Source organism: Manis javanica, chromosome 2 (genome assembly GCF_040802235.1).
Source record: "Manis javanica isolate MJ-LG chromosome 2, MJ_LKY, whole genome shotgun sequence".
NCBI classification, from domain to species: Eukaryota; Metazoa; Chordata; class Mammalia; order Pholidota; family Manidae; genus Manis; species Manis javanica.
In genome coordinates, this window is record NC_133157.1 from 72,266,915 (window position 1) to 72,273,638 (window position 6,724).

Genomic DNA, 6,724 nt, shown 5'->3' on the forward strand with positions numbered 1-6,724 from the left:
AATCAAGCTCCAGTTGTTTTCAGAATTAGAGTGAGTTGATAAAGAACTCACACAACTCAACACTAAAAAATAAATCTAATTAAAAACTGGGCAGAGGACCTAAATAGACATACTTCCAAAGAAGACACATAGATGGCCAACAGACACATGAAAAGATGCTCAACATCACTAATCATCATGGAAATGCAAATCAAAACCACAATGAGATATTATCCCACACCAGTCAGAATGGCTCATGTCAGAAAAACAAGAACTAAGAAGTGTTGGTAGGATGCACAGAAAAGGCAATCCTTGTATCTTGTTGGTGGCAATGTAAATTGGTGCAGCCACTCTGGACACCAATCAGTATGGATTTTTCTCAAAAAACGAAAAACAGAAATACCAAATGACACAGTAATCCTAGTTCTAGGAATTTGCCTAAAGAAACTAAATGACCAATTTGTAAAGATACAAGCACTCCTATGTTTATTGTGATGCTGCTTATGATAGTCAAAATATGAAATATTACTCAGCCAAAAAAAGAATGGAACCTTGCCATTTGTGACAATATGGATAGACCAAAAGAATATTATGCTAAGTGAAGGAAGTCAATAAGAGAAAGACAAATACCATATACTTTCAATTATATGTGGAATCTAAAAAACAAAAATGAATAAACAAAACAAATGGCCTCAAACACAGAAAACAGACTGGTGGTTTCCATAGGGGAAGTGGGTAGAGGGATGGGCAAAAGTAGGTGAGGGTGAGGTACAAACTTACAATTATAAAGTCTCAGGAACTAAACTACAGCATAAGAAGTAAAAAAAAAATAGAATTTAGATTCTCCATTCCCCTACCAACCAGAATGATGTCCAGTTGTCCTTTCTATAGTTTGTAGTACATAAAAAAGAATTTCCAAATATAACCCTGTTACAATTTTTTTCACACCACATCCAACTTCTGCCAAGTTGAGCATCCATGATATGACCCATTGAGAATCATTTAAATACTGCACTGAGTTTGATATCCTGTCATCTTATGTCCCTTCACATATCTGTACACATTGGTCCCAGGGAAAGAGAACCTTGCAGAAGGATCAAAAGGGGTGATAGTCCTTAATCTGGTGTCAGGAGACTCTCATTCCAGACCCAGCTCTGTCTCCACCCCATCAAATAACCTGAGCATATCATCTGATCTCACTGGTTCTTCCCCCTACCCCATTCTGCATTTGGAGAATGTGAAAATTATATCAGCTCATCAGTAAGGTTTCTCTCAGGAGCCCACATCTATCCACAAAATAAGCTTACAATCAAGAGGAGACAGGGTTGGTCCTACACAAACTTGTAAGGGAAGAAAAAAGTTATCACTGTTACCTAACTTCCCCATTCATCTACCACCACCCCAAGGGCACAAAGCCCAAAATGCGGTACTTCTGACATTATTCAGTGAATAAAAAAGTATTTTAGAGAGTAGTGAGCTTTCCCATGTCCTTAAACACAAATGGTGCAGGAGGTAACCTACCCCATCTCTGTTAAGCTTGTCTGAAAGAATTTCCTTATTTATGTAGGTGTCAGAGCCAGGAATGCTCCTTGATTCCAAGTTAATCATGTGTTACCAAACTCAGCAAGTCTACCCAAATTTCTTCCACCTTCCCACTGCACATTTTATTTCCTACTTATGTCTCTCTATTTAACAAAGCTGCTCATAATGATTGTGGAAAAAGTTCATTTCACTGGGTATCCAGGCGTATTGATGAATGAACATATTGAAGTTTAACACTGGCCTAAGGATGTTAGGGTTTGGAGACCTAGGTCAGCTAGGCTGCATGTCTGCCCAGGGAATAAAAACTTGACAGAAGTACATCCCTTAAGCCAAAGCCACAAGTAAGCCATTTCCTCTCCTACCACTTACTAGTCACTATAGTTCATACCATAGGTTACATTTTTCCTAGTCATCTTAGGGTGGCTGTATTTATTTACTTATTTATTTTCCAATTATATTGAGGTATAATTGACACATAACATTGTGCAAGCTTTAGGTTACACCATAGTGATTTTATGTACATCTATACTGTGAAATGATTACCACAGTAAGGCTAGGTAACACATCTATCAACTCACATGGTTACTTTTAAATTTATTCTCTTAGTAACTTTCAAATACATAATAGAGCATTATTAAGTATATTATTAACTATTGTCACCATGCTGTATATTACACCCCCATAACTTATAAATCTTATAACTGCAGGTTGGTACCCTTTGACCATCTTGACTCATTTCTCCCACTCCCTACTTCCCACTCCTAGCAACCATCAATCTTTTCTGTTTTTGTTATTTTTTAGATAACTCACTTATTTTATGGCTTTATTATTTTATTTAAGATTCTGCATATAGGTGAGATCATACAGTATTTGTCTTTCTATCTGATTTCACTTAGCATAATGTCCTCAAAGTTCATTCATGTTGTTGCAAATGGCAAGATTTTTAAGGCTGAGTAATATTCCATTGTGTGTACGTGTGTGTGTTTATGTCACATTTTATTTATTCCTTCATCAGTGGACACTTAAGTAGTTTCATGTCTTGGCTGTTGTGAATAATGCCGCAGTGATCATGGCGGTACAGGTATCTCTTTGAGATAGTGATTTCATCTCCTTTGGATATATACCGAGAAGTGGAATTGCTTGAACCATATGGTAGTTCTATTTTTAATTTTTTGGGGAACCTCCATACTCTTTCATAGTGGTTGCTCCAATTTACATTCAAGGTATTCAATTTTATAGTCAATACAGTTAAAACAATACTCTGTTTCTTGATGTTTTAAACCAGGCCAAGCCACCCTTGCACAATGCCTTTGCTGGTTAAGGAAAACAGACCTCACACTAAGGGAATTGCTCTTCCTGTTTGTTGGTAATTTGCTGAGATGGTTTTCATGTTCCTGGTCTGATGTTTGGATGACTTCAGGGTCTCTATCTAGTCAGAAACTCAGGAGCTGGTGTCATCTGGTGGGAGTGGAGGAAGATGTCAGTGGGGAGGCTGATTTCCCAACTAGAACATGAAAATAATTCCTTGTGCTTTCCAGTTATTCTGTTACACACTGGTGTTTTTAAAAAAAGATTTGCGAGGTTGTCTTAGTCATTTATGCCTCTATTAGCACATCCAGCTTCAGCATGACAGCACTGTTCTAAAACATGGGACCAAACTGTGTGTCTGTATCTAACTCCCCAAGACCTGGACATTTCTTGTAAAATGATGTTTATTATCACCCCCATATTTACCTGCCATATTTTTCAGCAGATGACTTGCTTCATTTCAGTATTACTTTCAAACATTTCACATAGCAGAAGGAATACTATATAAACATTCACAAATCAGTTTCTAAGAGAAAGCACAGGAACCAGATGATCACTTGAATTTTCATTATAACTAAAGGCAGGAAAGCAGCCAGGTAATAAGGAGACACTGAATAAAAAACAAACCTAAGGAATTCATTAGCTCTATAGGGCTTTCTCTGTTGATGGGAGATAAAACCCTAAAACAGGTTTGTTTCCTGACTCTAAAGTCATCACGACAATGTTTGTGATGTGCCTATAAAAGAAATGTCTTCATTTTCAAGAGCTACAACAAAGCAGGATAACAGAAATGGGCTAGACCTATTTGTGACATTAAAGCATAAAAAAGTCTGGGTAGAATAATTTTAAGGTTATGTATATATGTATACTTTTTATACACAATGTTGTAAAATGATGTGCTGCTCAGATTCCCCCTTTCAGAGCCAAGGCTTTTAATTCACTACTTGCCCCGAGTGTTGGCTGCTGGTGGGTCACTGCAGAGGGCTTCTTCAGGCCTTGTCCGGCTGAAGGGAGTTGCCTCACTCCAAATTAATTCCCACCCTTCCCTGGGGCAGCCCTGTTGCAGTGACTGGTCCACGTGGAACTACAAGGCCAAGCCCCCTTGTGTCCCCACCGTGAGGATCCCTGAAGGGGCCATCCTCGCTCAGTTGCACCTGAGTCACAGATGATCTCATCCCTGCCCACTTCTGCTCCTCTCGTTCAATTACTTGTATTATGCCCCAGACCACTCCCTGCAAACTTCCAGAACACGGATCTCTGTCTCAGTGTCTGCTTCCCAGGGACAAGGACTTAAGATATTCATCAAATGATTTTGAGCATCTATCACATGCCAAGCAGGGTTCTATATATTGGAGATACTGGTAAATAGGAAAGAAAAGGTTCTTGCTTTCACAGGGCTTGCATTCTAGTAGGTGGCTGGGCGGGCAATAAAACAAAATAGAATACTATCTAGTGATGAATTCTGTCAGGGACATAGGAAAAGATACAGTGCTTGAGACTGCTACTGGTGTGTGTGTGTGTGTGTGTGTGTGTGTGTGTGTGTGTGTGTGTGTGTGTGTGTGTGTGTGTATGTGTGTGTGTCTGCATCTGTGTGCATAGCACATGTATGTGTTTTTGGGGAAGTCCACTTGGAAGAAGTGACATTTCTGCTGAGAGGCCTGAATAGTGAGAAGGGGCTTAGAGAGCTTAAGAAACAATGTTCAAAGGAGATATCAAAGGGACTTTGATATCCCACACTATGATTAGTAATGGGGGTGAGAGAAGAAAGCATTCTAGGATTGGGCTCCTGTTCACTTCTCCAAATTTTCCCCTTTTTCTTGAGATCACAACACTCTAGGCCCTTGGGCTCACACTTTTTTTTTCATATTCCACATATGATTGAGTTCACATAGTTTGTCTTTCTCTGACTTACTTTACTTAGCATGATGCCTTCAAGATTTATCCATGCTGTCATACATGGTGGAGTCCATCATTTTTTTTTTTCTGGCTGAATAACATTCTATTGGATGTATGTACCACATCTTTATCCATTCATCCATTGATGGACACTCAGGTTGCTTCCATGTTTTGGCTATTGTAAATGATGTTGCAGTGAATGTGGGGGTGCCTGTATCTTCTTGCGTTAGTTTTTTTGTTAACCTTTGGGTAGATTCCCTGCAGTAGAATTGATGGATCATATGGTAGTTCTATTTTTATTTTTTTGAGGATACTCTATACTGTTTTTCATAGTGGCTGTACCAATTTACAGTCTCAACAACAGGGCACAAGTGTTCCCTCTTCTCCACATCCATGCCAACATCTGTTATTTCTTGTCTTTTGGATGATGACCATTCTAACAGGTGCGAGGTGCTATCTCATTGTGGTTTTAATTCACATTTGCTTAATGATTAGTGATGTTGAACATGTTCTTATGTACCTGTTGGCCTTTTGTATATCTTCTTTGGAGAAATGTCTATTCAGGTCCTTTGCCCATTTTTTCATTGGCCTGTTTGTGTGTTTGCTTTGACTTGTACGAGTTCTTTTTACATTTTAGATATTAACCCCTCATCAGATATGTGATTTTCAAATATTTTGTCCCATTCCATAAGTTTTCTTTTCATTTTGTTAATGGTTTCTCTTGCTGTGTAGGAGCTTTTTAGTGTGATGTAGTCTCACTTGTTTGTTTTTTATTTTGTTGCTTATGCTTTAGGTGTCTTCTCCAACAAATAATTACCCAGATCCATGTCAGGGAGCTTTGTTCCTGTGTTTTCATCTAGGAGTTTCATGATTTTAGGTCTTACATTGAAGTTCTTAATCCATTTGAAGTTAGTTTTTGTAAGTGGTGTAAAATATGGATCCAGTTTCATTCATTTATTAATGTGAATATCCAGTTATCCCAGCACCATTTATTGAAAAGGCTGTCTTTTCTTCATTATTCTTGGTTCCCATGTCAAATAGTAATTGACTGTAGGTGCTTGGTTTTACTTCTGGGCTCCTAATTCTGTTCCCTTGCAGTACCAGACTGTTTTGATGCCTAGGGCACTATATTATAGCTTGAAATCAAGAAGTGTGATTCCTTCTACTTTGTTCTTCTTTCTTAGGATTCCTTTGGCTATTCAGGGCTTTCTGTGTCTCCATATAACTTTTAGGAGTGTTTTTTCTGCTTCTGTAAAAAATGCCATTGGAATCTTAATAGGGTTTGCATTGACTCTAAAGATGGCTTTTTGTAGTATGACATTTTAACAATATTAATTCCTGTAATCCATGAGCATAGGATGCCTTTTCATTTATTTCTTCTAGGTTGTCCAGTTTGTTGGCATATCGTTTCACTTTCTGTTCTTCACCTAGCTTGTTCTGTCTTCAAGTCTTCATGCTTGAGGTTCCCACTGCCTGAATGCTCTTCTACTGTCTCTGTCCACATGGCAATCTCATCCTTCCTATCACTGTTCAAACAAAACCACTTCCAGGAAGTCTTCCCTGATCATCCATTTATTTCTTATCATATTGCCCTCCTGATATTATTGGTTTGTTTTGTTGTCCATCTCCTCCACTAGAATGTGTGCCCTAGAGGAGTAGATATTTTTATATGTCTTTAAAATAAACCAGGAAACTAGATACTGAGATACAGGTACTGTTCTAGATACTGGGGATATGACAATGAGGAAAACAGATCAAAATCCCTACCCTCCTGGTTCTAATGTTATAGTGGGAGGAGGCATATGATAAGGGTAAGAGTAAGAAGAACATATTAGGTGATGATAGTACTATGAAAAAACTGAGTAGGGAAGTAGGATGGAAGCTGTATTTGGAGGGGATGCAGTTTTAAATGGAGTCAGGGACAGCTTCACTGAAGAGATGGCATTTGAAGCAGAGACCTGAAGCAAGGGAGAAAGCAACCCGGAAACTGTCTGGTGGG